This window comes from Phascolarctos cinereus, unplaced genomic scaffold (genome assembly GCF_003287225.1).
Source record: "Phascolarctos cinereus isolate Bilbo 61053 unplaced genomic scaffold, phaCin_HiC Scaffold_2;HRSCAF=192, whole genome shotgun sequence".
In the NCBI taxonomy this organism is placed as follows: domain Eukaryota; kingdom Metazoa; phylum Chordata; class Mammalia; order Diprotodontia; family Phascolarctidae; genus Phascolarctos; species Phascolarctos cinereus.
Genome location: NW_027555625.1, coordinates 87,003,512 through 87,019,800, shown reverse-complemented (window position 1 = coordinate 87,019,800; position 16,289 = coordinate 87,003,512). Strand labels below are relative to the sequence as shown.

At 39.7% G+C, this 16,289-nt stretch overlaps 1 long non-coding RNA gene across 1 annotated transcript in view; it reads left to right on the top strand.

Moving 5' to 3' along the window:
- The window catches only part of LOC144454085 (uncharacterized), a 50,750-nt gene extending 37,238 nt beyond the window's left edge, over nucleotides 1-13,512 (top strand). The window contains exons 3-4 of the long non-coding RNA XR_002327351.2: nucleotides 12,001-12,068; nucleotides 13,429-13,512. This is a non-coding gene — a long non-coding RNA (uncharacterized LOC144454085). The remainder of the gene's footprint in view (nucleotides 1-12,000; nucleotides 12,069-13,428) is intronic.
- Nucleotides 13,513-16,289: the final 2,777 nt, after the last annotated feature.

Genomic DNA, 16,289 nt, shown 5'->3' with positions numbered 1-16,289 from the left:
AAGTGGAACAACTATAAATGACAGGGGCTCTGTCTGTGTGAGGACCAGGGAACAAGTTCTAAAAATGTAGTTGTGTGGCTCTGAGCCCAAGAGCAGAGAGGAGACTCAATTCTAACCTTTAGACAGATATATAAATCTGCAGTGAAATAATCAGGCCAGGAGACCAAGACCAGAGAGGAGCTAGCAGTTAAGTCATTCTGAATTTTCAAAACCTCCTAGCATGCTCACACTAAGTTCAGCAGTAGTCTACTGAAACTCAACCACACACAATCCAATGGACCCAAACCTGGGTGAGGAATTTGTGGAGCTCTTACCAGGAGGGCAGTTAACAGACCTTTCTCTGGAACACAGCACTTTGGAAGCATCAAAAACTTTCAAGACCCCAGACTGAGCTATGAAAATAGTAAAAAGATATATAAAGACAAAAACTTAGTCCAGACATCCCTGCTCCCCCACAAGCAGTGAGCAGAGCCCAATACTAACATAAAGTCCACAGTCAAGAACTAGGCCAGGAGAATAAGCAAACAGAAAGAACATGACCACAAAGAGCTACTATGGGAACAGGGAAACTCAAGACATAAACCCAGAAGAAGACAAATACCTACAAACAAAGCCTCAAAATAAAATGCAAATTGGAAACAAATCTAATAGTAATTCTTAGAAAAGCTGAATAATAAGATTTAAAAAAGAGCCAAAAAAAGATTTCAAAAACTCAATAAATGCGGTAGAGAAAAACGGGAAACAAAATGAGATTTGTGCAAGAAAATAGTGAAAAGAGAATTAACAGATGACTAATGGAGGTACAAACCATTACTGAAGAAAATAACTCCTTAAAAATTAAAATTGGCCAAATGGAAGCTAATGACTGCATGAGACATCAAGAAATAATAAAACAAAGTCAAAAGACTGAAAAAAAGAAGAAAATGTAAGACAAACAACTGAACTGGTAAATATATCAAGTAGAGATAATTTAAGAATTAATGGATTATCTGAAAATCATGAAAAAAAGAGAGTCTGGATATCCTATTTCAAAAAATTATAAAATAACATTGTCCCTATGTCTTAGAATCAGAGAGCAAAGTAGAAATTGAAAGAATCCACCAGTACTCTCCTGAGAGAAACCTTAACATGAAAATTCTAAGGCATATTATATCCAAAATCTAGCACTCCCAGGTCAAGGAGAAAATATAGCAAGCAGCCAGAAAGGGAAAATAAAAACCTGAAGTAACATGGAGCCACAGTCAGAAACACACAAGCTTTAGCATTCACTATGTTAAAGAAGCATAGGGCTTGGAATAGGATATTTCTGAACGCAAAGGATGTAGTCTTAAAAAAGAATAACCTACTCAGCAAAACTGAGTATAATCCTATAGAGAAAAAAATTTGATATTTAATTAAATAGAGGACTTTCAAGCATTCCTAAGGAAAAGACTAGAACTGAATAGAAAATTCGATATTCAAACATGACTCAAGAGAAGCATAAAAAAGTAAACACAAATGAGAAATAATAAGGGACTAAATAAGATCTGCATTCTTACATGGAAAGAGGATACATATAACTCCTCAGAATTTTATCATCCCCAGGGGTCTTACAGGGAGTCTAATTGGACAGAGGACATGAGTGTGAATCTGTTATGTTGGGATAATCTCAAAAAGAAGAAAAGAAGGGTCAGGAAGAAGAATTCACTGGGAGAGAGGGATAAGGGAGAGGAAGAATGGGAAATATTATCTTACATAAACAGGGCATTCAAGGAAGAATTTACACAATAGAGAGGGCAGTGGGGAGGTGGAGTGGATAATATTTGAATCTCATTCTCATATGAAGTGGTTCAAGGAGGGAAGTATATATACACAGTTGGGTACAGAAATTCTTCTTATGCAAAAGGGAAATGGGAGGGAAACAAATCAAGAGAAAGAGTTGGGGGAGGCTAAGAGGGAAGGTAAGGCAGTGGTCAGGAGCAAAGTAGACTTGAGGTGACAAAGCAAAAAAGAAAAGGTTAAAGATAGCAGAATAAGACGAAGAGAAATACACAGTTAGCAATAATAACTATAAATGTGACTAGGATGAACTCACTCATAAAAGGGAAGAGAATAGCAGAATGGATTAGAAACTAGAATCCAAAAATATTTTGTTTACATGAAATACACCTGGAATAGAAAGATTTACATAGAATTAAAATAAGGGGCTGAAGCAGAATCTTATGTTAGGCAGAGGTAGCAATCATGATTTAAATTAAGCAAAAGCAAAATTGGACCTAATTAAAGGAGATAAACAGAGAAACTACATTTTGCTAAAATATGCCCTAGACAACATACATGTACTAAATAGCATAGCATCCAAATTCTGAAAGGAAAAGTTAAATGAGTTGAAGGAAGAAATAATAAAATTATAATAGTGGGGGACCTCAATTTATCTCTTTCAGACCTAGATAAATCTAACATAAAATAAACAAGAATGAAGTTAAGGAGATATATAGAATTTTGGAAAAATAAGATCTGATAGACATCTGGAGAATACTGAATGAGAATAGAAAGGAGTATACCCATTTCTTAACTGTGGGAAAAAGGTATTTCACAAAAACTGATCACGTATTAGAACATAAAAACCTCACAAACAAATGTGGAATAAGCAGAACTATCAAGTGTGTCTTTTACCAACCACAGTAATAAAAATTACATTCAATAAGGGCCTTTGAAGTATGTAATTGAAAACTAAATAACTTAATCCTAAAGAATGGATAAGTTCAAGAACAAAACCTAAGAACAATAATTTCACTAAAGATAATAACAACAATGAGACAATATACCAAAATTTGTGGGATGCAGCTAAAGCAGTACTTAAGAGGTGAATTAAAACAGGTCAGGGAATTGTGAATGCAATTAGAAAATACTAGAAAGACAACAAGTTAAAAAAAATTAACCATCAGAATAGAAAACCTGAAAATCAAAGGAGATTAACAAAACTGAAAGTTAAACCCCCCCCAACAACTTTAAACTAATAAATAAAACTAGAAGCTTCTAAAAAAAATAAAATCACTTAACCATTGACTAATTTGATTTTAAAAAAGAACAAAGAAAACCAAATTGCCAATATGAAAACATGAAAAAGATAAATTCACAACTAATGAAGAAGAAATAAAAACAATTATTAAGAGAATTTTGCGTAACTATAAGCTAATAAAATTGACAATTTAAATGAAATGGATGAATATTTACAAAAATATAAATTACCCATGTTAACAGAACAGTAAATAGAAAATAAAAAACCCTAGTTTAGAAAAATATATTGAACAAGATATGAATGAACTCTCTAAAAAAAAAATCTATAGGACCAGGACCAAAACCAATGTATCTAAAAATTAGAAGAAAAGCAGAAAACTGGGGAAAATCTTTATAACAATTTTCTCTGAAAAAAAGTTTCTTTTCAAAATATATAGAGAACTGAGTCAAATGTTATATCTATAATAATATATAACAATATAACAAATCTATAACATTATGAGCCATTTTCCAATTGATAAATGGTCAAAGAATATGAATTGGCAGCTTTTAGAGGAAGGAATCAATGTTATCAATACCCATATGAAAAATTCTCTAAATTACTAATAATTAGAGAAATGCATATTAAAACAGCTCAAGGTACCACCTCATGCTCATTAGATTGGTTAAAATGACATAAAAGGAAAATGACAAGTACTGAAGGGAATGTGGGAAAACAGGTATACTCCACTGTTGGTGGAGCTATGAACTATTTCAACCATTCTAGAAGCAGTTTGAAACTATGCCCCCAAAGCTATTAAACTGTGCATACCCTTTGACCCAGCAAAACCACTAGTAGGTCTATATCCCCAAAGAGATCAAAGAAAGAGAAAAAGGATCTCTTTGTACAAAAATATTTCTTAGCAGCTCTTTTTGTAGTGGCAAAGAATTGGAAATTGAGGGGATGACCATCAATTGGGAAATGACTGAATAAGCTGTGGTATATGATTGTGATCGAATACCATTGTGCTATAAGAGATGATGAAGAGTTTGATTTCATAACCAAACCTTAGGAAAAGCTTCTTGTAGAAGATGAGATTTTAGCTAGGACTTGAAGGAAACCAGAGAAATTAGGAGGCAGTGAGAAGGAGGAAGACTATTCAAAATGCACAGATTTAAAATGACACAATCCCTGCCCTCATGGAGCTTGCATTCTGCAGATGATGGGGGTTGGAGATGTGAGGTGTACACAAATAATTATGATACAAAATAAAGTAGAAATCCCAACCAAGTGCTCTAGGAAAATGTGAGGAAGGAAAAGATCACTTTCATCATAGAGAATTAGGGAAGGCCTTATGGAAGAGGCAGCTTGTGAACCTGAAGGAAGGGTAGATTTTTATTACCTGTGTGATCGTGGGCAAGTCACTTAACCTCACTGATCTTTTCTTCATCTGAAAATGAGGGGATTGGACTAGATGGTCTTTGAGGCCCTTTCCAGCCCTACAGCTATGATCCTATGAAATAAAGAAGTTGGGGAACAGGGAATGAACTTTGACGGAAGATAATGCATTCATTTTTGGATGTCAGATCCTTAATGCAAGTGGGACATTTAGACTTGAGCTCAAGGCTGGATACATAAATTTGGGAGTTACCCACAAAGAGCTGATAATTGAACACTTGAGAGCTGATGAGATAACAAAAAGGCAAAGATATTCAAAAAGAAGAGGGTCTAGGATAGAGCAGGAGAGACGACCCAGCAAAGGAGAAGTCAAATACGAGGAGACTCATGAGAGAGCATTGTCCTAGAAGCCAATTTGAAGAGAGGATCTAGGTTGGAATGGGTGGTGATAGTGAGAACACCATAGAGAGGTCGAGAAGAATGCTATCTCATCATAATGATCATTATCATCACTATTACTTAGATTATTACTGCCAGCATGAGAAGGGGACTTCTCCAGTTGTCCTGATCTGTATCTGGCCGCTGGACCCAGATGGCTCTGGAGGAGAAAGTGAGGCTGGTGACTTTGCACAGCCCTGCTTCACTTAAATCCAATAAACTTGCAAGTCACAGCATCATCTTCCTGACGTCATGGTCCTCTTTGAGAACAGAGGACAAACAAGCAACTACAACAACAGCCAACATCAGGTTCCTCACGTTACCTTTCCCAAATGATAGGCCTGGAGTTTATCATTTGACTGAATCCAAACTTCACAAAACAAGGTTCAAAGTCAAAGGGCTGCACTAGAGGACCTAGAGGGCCACATGTGGCCTCGAGGCTGGAGGTTCCCCATTACTGGGCAAATCACTTCATTTCTCAGCCTCAATCTCTTATTACGTAAAATCTGCAAGATGGGGATAATACCCTCTACTTCTCAGGGTTGGTTGATTAATATAATAATGTATGTAAAGGGCTTTGTGAACCTTAAGATGTTATATAAAATGTGAGCTGTTGTTGACATCACATCACTATTTCTATTGCAGCCCCTTCATTATAATCAACAGCACCTTCACTCTCATGTGGAAGAGGCATCCTGGTATGGTAGCTAGAGTAGTCGAATTGGAACCATCAAGACTTAGGTTCAGATCTCACTTTGCATGTTTCCTGGCTGTGTGACCTTGTGTAAATCACTATGCTTCTCTAAGATACAGGTTTTCCTTTTGCTGCACAATGTGATTGATAATACTGAGCATCTCTAAATGATCAGCCATTACCAACACTGTCTGTTGTTTTATCCTTGAATTTTGTGACTGTTTAACATTGCCTTCATTTTCATAGCTATAGCCATAGTGTTCATTGTTCTCTTGGCTCTGCTGAGAAATCACGTTTGGTTCCAGTGTTCAGGGAAGCCTCATGAGGAGATGGCATTAGAACTGGATCTTGAAAGATAAGACCTCTGATTCTGGAAAGTTAAGGGTTAAGGGTGTTTGTTCAAAGGAGCTGTGGAAAGAATGGTATGAGCAAAGGCAAGGAGCCAGGAGAACAAAAAATTGGATTTTAGGGAGAGAAAGTAAATCACTTTAACAGAATTGGAAGACGATAGTAATAGACAAAGCTGGAAAGGTAGCTTGATGCCTGATATGAAAGGGCTTAAATGCAAGAACAAGGACTTTGGATTTTTCTGTGTAGGCAATTGGGAACCATTAAACATTGTTGAAGAGAGGAAGAAGGCAATTAATGTAATATTTGGGGAAGTTAAGTAAGGCATTTGTGTGCATGATGTATTGAGGAGGAGAGATAAAGAAGCAACATGTTTAGGAGGCTTTAGTAGTGATCCAGATGTATGGTTAATTATCTATTTGTGGGTTAGACTTTAATGGTGTCGATAGGAGTATAAAGAAAAGGATGGACATGAAGATGGATTTTTGAAAGGAAGAATTTGTAGGACATGATATAGAAATAACTGAGAGAAAGGGAAGAGTAAAAGTGGAAATTTTGAGCTCAGATGCCTGGAACAATAATAACAAAATTTTGAGATGTGAAGCTTCTTCCCACTCCCCCTTCTTCTTCCTTCTCCCTCTCAAAAAACAAATATTTTGGGAAATAGGATATGGAGATGGTCTTGTTTTATTTTGATGGTCTTAGGAGAAGACAGAAAAGAAAAGGAAAGAGGAATAGATGAGGGAAGAAAGGAGTAAAAAAGCCCCAGAGCTTTTCTTCCCCACTAGAGTTAGTGGGGAGTGGGGAATTAAGGATGGTGGGGTCTTTTTTGGGGGAAATGAAAGAGGGGCTAGACATTTTCTTTGTAGAAATAGGCAAATAAAGAGGACTAGTTTGTCGGGTAGGAGTAGATGATGAGTTTGGTTTCAGATGTGCTGAATTTGAAGTAACAGAAGTGCTCAAAGTAAGTATTTGACAGCTGGATGGAGGACGGGCTGGAATGGGAGGGAGGGATTGGTATCGGGGAGACCAATCAGCAGGCTCTTACAATATTTGAGATGTGAGGCAATGAGGGTCTGTACCAGGGTAGCGGCAGTGTCAGAGGAGAGAATAGAGCATATGCGAGGAATGTTATGAAAGTAAAACCAACAGGACTTGGAATAGATTAGATATGGGAGGTGACTGAGTGAGGAGTCAAGGATGACACCTAGGGAGTGATGGGGAGGATGGTGATACCATTAATAGTTAATGAATTTTTCAGTTGTGTCTGACTCTTCCTGACCCCAGTTATGATTTTCTTGAAAAGGATACTAGAATGATTTACCACTTCTTTCTTCAGCTCATTTTACAGATGAGGAAACTGAGGCAAATAGGGTTGAGTGACTTGTCCAGGGTCACATAGCTAGTAAGTGTCTCAGGCCAGATTTGAACTCAGAAAGAGGAGTTTTCTTGACTCCAGGACCAGCAATCCATCCACTGCACCACTTAATTCATTAGTAGCCCTGTTGGAAATATCTCATTGGGGTTGGAATACTGGTCTCTCAGCTGACTGTCAGTATTCTACAATGCTTTTTTGCTTGGTGTTCCCTTTCTTGTGTGGGCATAAGGCTGCCTATTCCATGCCTCCTTCATGTCAGTATTTGGGGGAGCTTTTTTACCTCCTCTTCCCCTGCTGGGAAGGACCCCCTTAGATTGAAGCCCCAAATTGAATTGTTTTTCAGGAATGTGAGGTAGGGCTAGAATAGAGCATGGGAGCCCAGTTCTCTTCTTGAGGAGGCAGGTAACCCCAAAGCAATATGCCCAAGGCAGGTAAAAGACAAGGACTGGCTGAAGACTCTGCCTAGTGGCTAATGGAGACTTTGAATTCAATTCTTCAGGAGTGTGATCAAGAATAGTCAGTCAGCAAGCGTTTATCGAGGACCTATCATGTGTCAGGCGTGGTGCTAAACTTTAGGGCTACAAAGAAAGTCAAGGTTCTCAAGGAATTTACAATCCAAGGTGGTAATAGGTTCTCATGAATACCCCTCCCCAAGACTAGCAGCCTCACCATGGGAACTTCAGGGCTCAGTGAACAGATCGCTGGGCCTGGATCCAGGAAGACCTGAGCTGAAATTTGGCCTCAAGAACTTACTATTTATGTTTGCTTGCCTCGGTTTCCTTCATTGTAAAATGGGGATAATAATAGTACCTACCTCTTAGGGTTGTTGTGAGGTAATGTTTGTAAAATGCTTTTTGGAATAGAGATGATTATTATTATACAATCTGATTGGCTGCCATTGGGGAGGTCACAACCTACTCTCCACCCAAACTGTCCTTTTCACTATCACCTACCCTAATATCCTTAGCTCAGGGGTTCTTAACCTTTTTGTGTCATAAACCCTTTTGGCAACAATCTGTTAAAAGCCTATTCTCAGAACCATTCTCAGAATAAGAGTTTTAGATACCCAAAATAAAATACCTACAATTTTTAAATGCCTAAAATAAAAATATCTGCAAAAAAATTACAAAGGAAAACAATGATATTGAAATGTAGTTATCAACATACAATAAAAAGAAGTTAATGGGCCTCAGATGAAGAATTCATGCCAAGACTGTTCCTGTTGGTATATCTTACAGTGCTGTAGTGTGGGAATGGGTGAGGGGGGAGGTCAGGAGGTGGGAAAGAGGTTGGGCGAGAAGGATACAAGAAGACGAGGGCGTGAAGGCCTCTTTTAGAAGATGGATTAGAAAAGACATCAGCTGCTGCCGTCAGAGCCACATGCCTGGGAGCTGGCCCACGAGGGCTGACCGGTGCTTTTCCATTCCTGCAGTTCAAACACACAAGCACAGAGTGTACAGGCACTAGGCCACTGCTGTTGGAAAAGCCAGGCACTGCCATCAGGGAAATGGAATCTTTGCATTTAATTCCTCTCTCCTCCTACTCTCTCCCAGCCCAGGCTGAAGCTCAATGTTGTGAAAAGAATTATGGGAACTGTGTAGACCTTGGATAAGAATGAGGGGGGGGGCGGGTAGTCCTTTGATGGCTTTGGGGTGGGGGCTGAACCTCAGTGTCGTGCGTGTGTGTATGTGTGTGTGTGTGTGGTATGGGAAACAGGGAGGAAATAAGAATTTATTTAGCACCTACTATTATCACTTTTAATCCTCATAACAACTCTACAAGCTAGGTGCTATGCTGTTATTACCCCCATTTTGCAGTTGAGGAAACTGAGGCCAATAGAGGTGAGGTGACTTGAGATCTTCCTGACTCCAGGTCCAGAGCACTATCTACTGCTACATCTAGCTGTCCTCCCTAGATACAGTATGAGGAAAAGACTGGTGCAAGGAATGTGAAGCTAGAAGGGGATTTCCTTCTTCTCCCTGAGGGATTACAATGGGCACTGGGCAGTTACCAGCGCTGGGTTGGATGGAGGGGCTTTACAGCCTCCTGTTTCCAATCACTTGACAGCTAGCTGTGCTCACCTCCCTATCAGCAGAGACATGATAGTCTCCTAGAGAGACACAACAAAGTTCAGTTTCTAGGATCTTCCCAGAGTCAGTGTTATCAACCCCAAAGTCATCATTATCACTAATGTCTTAGAGGAAAGTCATGGTAGGATTCCAGACCTACTTTGGCAACAGGGGCCAGGGGCAGGGTTAATCCACAATCACTACCTGAGTTCAGGCCCTCAACACCTCTCCCCTGGACTGTTATAGTAACCTTCTCACTGTCTTCCTGCACCAAGCTTATCACTATTCCAATCCATCCTTCACTCAGCTGTCAAAACTATTTTCCTGAAGTGTTGGTCTGACTGCGTTAATCCTCTACTAAGTAAACTCCAGTGACTCCCTATTGTCCCTAAGATCAGATGTAAGGTTTTTCATTTGGTATCTAAAGCTCTTCATAATATGGCACTTCTTTCTTTTCTAGTTTCTTACATTTTACTCACACACTGTCTGGTCTGGTCATATATTGGTCTAACTTGGGGTTCTTGGCACAGATAATGCCATCTTTGGTCTTTATGCCTTTTCACTGGCTGGACCCTATGCCGAGAATTCTCTCTGTCTTCATTTTTGCTTTTTAGTTTCCAGAGCTCTTTTTAAGGCTCAGGGCAAATTTCGCCTTGTACGAGAGGCCTCCAAATCTCTGCAGCTGATAGTGCCTTCTTCTCTGAGCGTACCTTTCATCTACTTTCTTTATGTCTTTTATGTACCAAAGCTTTTACCGTAAGCTTCTTGAGGGCAGGGACTGTTTCTGCTTTTCTTTGGATCCTCACAATATTTAGTACAGTGCCTGGTGAATAGTAAGCATTTAGTAAATGCTTAATGACTAGATGACTCATTATGGGGGAGGGAGGGTACAAAGGCAGGAGCTGGGAACGTATTCTTTTAAAAGAAAAAAAAATTCTCTTCTGTTTTTGGGTTTAATAGGGGAGCTAGGACTCCATGTAGGGGCTAGGATATTTCAGCAGGGAGTTCCCTTTCTCTTATAGTATGGAGTCAGATAGGACATTGTATATCATTTAATCTGTTAGAGCTGGAAGGGACTTTTGAGATCATCTCGTCTAATCCTTTCATTTTGTAGTTGAAGAAAATAAGGCCCAACAGAGTAAGATGCCTTGTCCAAAGTCATGTAGTCAATAAGTCAAAGAGCTGAAGTCTGAACTCCAAATCCAGTGCCTTCATCACCATGCCACACTGCTGTTCATCGTATCTCCTTTGGAACCCCAAGCCTATCTCTAAGCTCCGTCATTATAGACAGTTTCTGCCATTAAAATAGCCAGTTTATTTAGAAACCCCTAGCTAAGTTTTCAGCTTTCATCCAGATATATGACATTGTATAGATCAGTGGTAGACAGCTGATATGGTCTGTAGGGTTTATTTTTTTTTAAAGGAGAGGGGAAAAGTAAAAATCTTTGACTCTGACATGGTTTTTCCATTCCTCTACCCTATCCTAAAGTAGTGGTTTTGGCCTTTACATAGATACATGAATCCTTATGGGCATATTCCAGTTTTGTCATCATTCTTGCTATAGTAATTGCCCTTATTCCCAGTCTCATTATCAGTCAGTCAGATAATTTCTTTGCCCAATACTCCAAGGACAGGCCTGGCTATATTATTCCTTTACTTAAAATCTTTCCATGTATCTCTGTTGCCTCTAAAATAAAATAGGAATTCAGCCTAGCATTTAAAGCCCCTGGCTTCATCAGACTTCTCTTACCTACCTTCTTGTACTTGGATTACTAGCTATTCCCTTGACTCCACCTACCATTTCCTCTCTCCGTCCCTTTGCACAGGCTGTCTCCCATGCCTGGTTCGCTCTTTCCTCCCCTCTGCTTCTCCAAATCCCTAACTTCCTTCTGGGCTCAGCTCAGGTGCTACTTCTTCATCCCTCCAGTTGTTAATGTGCTCTCCCTTCTCAAATTACTTTCTATTTACTTGTATAATTCCCCCATCCCCTCAGGAGTTGCCCTAAAAGAGCAATATTTTTTTGACTCCTTATTGCATTTGTCCAGAGTTTACTCCAGGAAAATTATCAAATACAGCTTATGTACAGCACCTGTCTGAGTTTGCACAGATGTGGGTTACAGGGTTCCCCTCTCCTATGTAAGCATCCAGGGCAATATACAAGATCAATTCCCTGTCTCCCCAACTCTGTTTTTGGATCAAACTTGTAATTTAATCAGTGAAGGGAACTTCTGTTGAGAAACTTCTTCTGCTAATACAGATTTGAGCTTTCTCTGCAATTTATAGTTTTGAAGAGTTGCCCGGGGGTACTGACGGGAGTCACACAGCCAGTGGGTTTTAGAGTTTGGACTTGAACAGGGATCTTCCTGAATCCGAGGTCAGATCTCAATCTACTACAAGCTCCCTCTCAGGCACAGGACAGACCTGATTTCACTTCACAGAGAAATACAGAAGATGCAACACACTGAAATAAGTCATTAACAAATGTAGAAAATATGTAAAGGGTCTCTCAGCAGCCCCTAAGTAATTAATACAATTTCTCTCCCAGTCTGGTAGGTTCTGCTTTTCCACAGGGTCTTTAAGTTCTCCATAATCAGTGCCACTCTATGGTTTGGATTCCTCTCAGAGGGGGAATTGAACTTGGGGTTTGCCAGTGGGGCTAATTATGGACATTCAGGTGAATTTTTCTCTCCTACAGGGTCCTGTGTAGTCCCCACCAGGCTTGTAGTGCAACCCTGAGCTTTGGACTCTCTCCAGAAGGAAAAGGTAAGGAAAGGCAAGGCAAGGCAAAAAGCATTTTTTTTTCAAGCACTTACTATATTCCAGGGCACTGTGCCAAACACTGGGGATACAAATGCAATAAAAAAGGTAGACCCTGACTTCAAAGGGCTTATATTCTAATGGGACACAGAATACACAAAGGAGATGAAAAGGTGTGTGTGGGGGGGGGTGTATTGGGAGGGCAGTACTTACATAGTATGGTCACGGTGCTGAAGTCTGCAGAGTCAGGAGGAGGGCCAAGAGGGAAATAAAGGGTCCTTCCTCAAAATGGAGGTCTCTGGAGGCTCTCACCAATGGGAGGAGAGGACTGGCATGGCAGAAGGATGTTCCAGAGTGAGTAGAATTGATTAGAAGATGGTGTTACAGGTTGAGAAGGTCTTAGATGCTGAGGGAAGTTCCAGGATGAGATAGCAGCTAAGACATGGTGGTAAAGTATGGGAAATATACTTTTCCTGTTAGACTTGTTAGACAGGCAACTACTTTCTTATTGGACATGTATTATCTCATGGTAATACCAGGAGGAAAAGTCAAAGGTTTACTCCCTTACTACAAGCTCTAGGGCAAAAATAAGATAGGAAGATTCTGGTTTCTACAAGATTCCTTCCATTGAACTAACCAAATACTGGGATAAATACATGATGTTTTGATGATGGGCTCTAGGAAAGCAGTCCTGATCATGAGTATGGGGCAAGGATGCAGGCTCAGGGTTATCATCTAGAAAGGCAACACTCTCTTTCTCTGACTACAATTTCTTAGGAACTAATCCCCTCCCACACCTTGACACATGGTCATTTCTCTAGTTCAATGTCTGTTCTGGTAGACATGAACAATTTCATAGAGAAATATCAATTAGAAATCTGCCCTCTTTAACAATAACATATTTACAATTGATATTTAATTACCTTATAGCTGTTTGTAATTGGGGGAAAGGGGAAGAATAACTTCTTCCTTCCTCCCCCTCAAAACATTCCTCCCTTTAAAGAGGTTCAATTAGAAGAGTAGCTTACAAGAAAGAGGACACTAACACAAATCATCTAACAGTGTTGAGGAAGCAGCTTTCTGGTACCAACAGGGCAGGACCCCCTTGATACAAAACTGACTTTTCTTTTGAAAGAGGGGCACCTCTATTGACCTTTGGATCTGGCAGAGCTTGGAATGCAGAAGGTCAGATGTTGCCTCCCAGCCTTTCCTCTTCTTCTGGAAAAACAATAGAGGCCCCTGGAGGGAGGGGAAATTTTCCCTGGAAAATACCCCTTCTTTTTCATCTCCCTGGTAAGCAATGAAGAATACTCTTCTTTCCACTGATGGACACCAGAGAAGAAGACAATTTCTTTTCTTTCTTTAGGAAAGCAGAGGAATGATTGACTGTCCTTTTCTCTCTTTGCTGGAGGTTGGGAAGTCTGCGTGGCCTTGTGTCCATTGGGCCCAGTAGAGGTAATATATTGGTATCCTCTTTTCAGAAACAACTATGTGTCTCAGGATTCTATTTTCATTATGAAAGTATCTTTTTTTTAATAGATTTGTACCTAGCTAGGAATTTCTCTGATAATTGTCACAGTTGCTGATCCTCTTTCTTCAGCAAAATTATGTTTTTATTCAATGGTGTTCGGACTCTACTGCTTAGTGACTTTCCACAGGAGAAAGCCAGGAGTTACTACCCCACTACCAAAAGTTTCTGGGCTGGTTGGTCAAATTCAAAAGCCTTGCTCCCAACCTCCTGCATACACAGTTCATTTAATGACCCATTCTCCTAAATTTTACCCATTCTCCGTACTTTGCTCTTTCATTTTTCTTTTTAACTTGAAGTCAGTAGTCTCATATGATTGTTCTTCTCTAGGGCTTCTGGGACAAAGGCAGCTGAGGGGAATAGGTGCTGTCTATGTTGTTTCCCATATGGATCTCATTACCCTCTTGAACTATAATCCCATAGCACCAGCTACCTGTTGAGTATTTCCCCCGGTATGTCCATTAGGCATTTCGAACCCAACATGTCCAAGACAGAACTCTTTTTTTTTAAACCAAAACCCTGTCCTCTTCCTAGCTTGCCTATTTCTATTGAGTATACCACCATCAGCTTTGCAACTTTGGAGTCATCCTTGACTCTGCCCTTGCCCTCACTTCTTATATCCAAACAGTTGCCTAGCCATGCCAACTCTATTTCCACAGTATGCACATATTTATGCGTATTTATACAATGCACATACATATACACATGCGCACATATATGCCATGTATATATACATATGTGTGCCCACATGTGAAATATATGTACACACATGTATTGGTATATATACATGTATATTTGCATCTTTCTTCTTTTCTCTTCTTACATGGCTACCATCTTGGTTCAAACATTCTTCATCTCTTGCCTAGACTGTTACAATGGCCATCTAGTTGATCTCCCTGGCTCCCATCAATCCTCTTTCCAATTCATCATCCACACAGCTGCCAAATTAATATTCCTAAAGCCTAGATCTAACAATTTAAATTCCCTGCTCAAGAAACTCTATTGGCTCACTCTTGCCTTGAGGATACAATGTGAACTCCGCCTCACAACCTGGCTCCAGCCTTTAAGACTGATTGTATATTACTATTTCATCCATTGTATAGCTCATCCAAGCAGACTCTTTTGCCCTTCTCCCCATGAATAACATTTTATCTCCCATCTCCACACCTTTGCACAGGCTCCATCCTTGTTTCCTCCTTTTAGAATCTCTAACTTTCTTCAAAGCTCAGCTCAAGGGCTACTCACTGTAAGAAGCCTCTCCAAATCTTCTTGGTTGCCTTTTCCTCTCTGGGGTATTGCTACCTCATATGTACTTGTGTTTTTATGTACATATGTATTTAATTTTTACTAGTTTCCCCCAATATCACATAAGATCCTTGAAGGCTAGGTCTGTTTCATTTTTTGTCTTTGAATTCCTAGTGCCTAGCCTAGTGCCTGGTACATAATAGGCCCTTAATTAACCCTTGCTGAACTGAAATTAATAATAATAGCTAACATTATACATACACAAGGAAACAGATTGTACGCATATGCAAACACACATGCACATATATACAAGCACATATATCATGTAAAAGTTTACAAAGCACTTTATATACACATACACACACATATATATATATATACACATATATGCCTATATATATATATATATATCTATATATATATATCTATATATATATATATATCCATTTGATCCTTACAACAACCTTGTAAAGTGTTGTATACAGAAAGTTTTATTCCCATTTTACAAATGAGGAGACTGAGGCTAAGAGGGGTTATTTGCCTAGTCCTTGCTACAAAGATGATTAGTATCAGAGTCAGGATTTAAACCAAGGTCTCCCTTGATTCCAGCACTCCAAAAGACCTCTCAAGACCTGTTACCAACTATTTGTGGGACTCCAGGAAAACCTTTTTGCCTCTTTGGGATTCACTCTCCTCATCTGCAAGACGAGGGGGGAGTATTGAATTAAGATGCCCTCTGAGGTCCTTTCCAGCTCTAAGTTGCTATTAATCTATGAATTATATGAATCTTTGGAAATTTAGAAATGCCAACTGTAGGGCCTGTGTAAGTGACAGAAGATAGGTGATACTATTACAGGCTAGACCAGGCTCTGCTAATAGAGATGGATGTCTGGTGACCAGGTGGTGCAATGAAGATCAAGCTCAAAGCTGCAGTATTTGCCAAATGAAGGCAATCTGGGGAAACACTACAGGGAGTGGAGATGGGAGGTTTCCAGAAAAGTGTGGCCCAGAAATTGTTTACCAGGTAAGCCCGAGTCCAGACTCCCTGGGAGAGTTGTTGGTAGGTGAGAACTGAGTCTCAGCAGAGCTTGCAATGTTTGTGGCGTGGTTTTCTCAACATCCTGGGGCTGGCCACATCTGTTTTTAAACTGTGCCCTGCCTCCTTGTGGCTGTGTTCCTTCAAGTTATCGGGAAGAGCAGTGGGTCACATTAGAACAGAACTTACTTTGATATTTCAAAGACATATCATTTCATTGATGTGGTTCTTCCCTTCCAAACCTCCCCCTTTCCCATGCAGGCCACAGGATCAGAGATTAGAAATCATCTGGAGTGCAGGCTTCTCCTTTTGCAGATGAGGAAACTGAGTCCTAGAGTGGTTAAGTGACTTACCTAATGTCACACAGCTAATGAATATTGGAGGTAAGATCTGAACCCAGGTCTTTGTGATTTCTTTC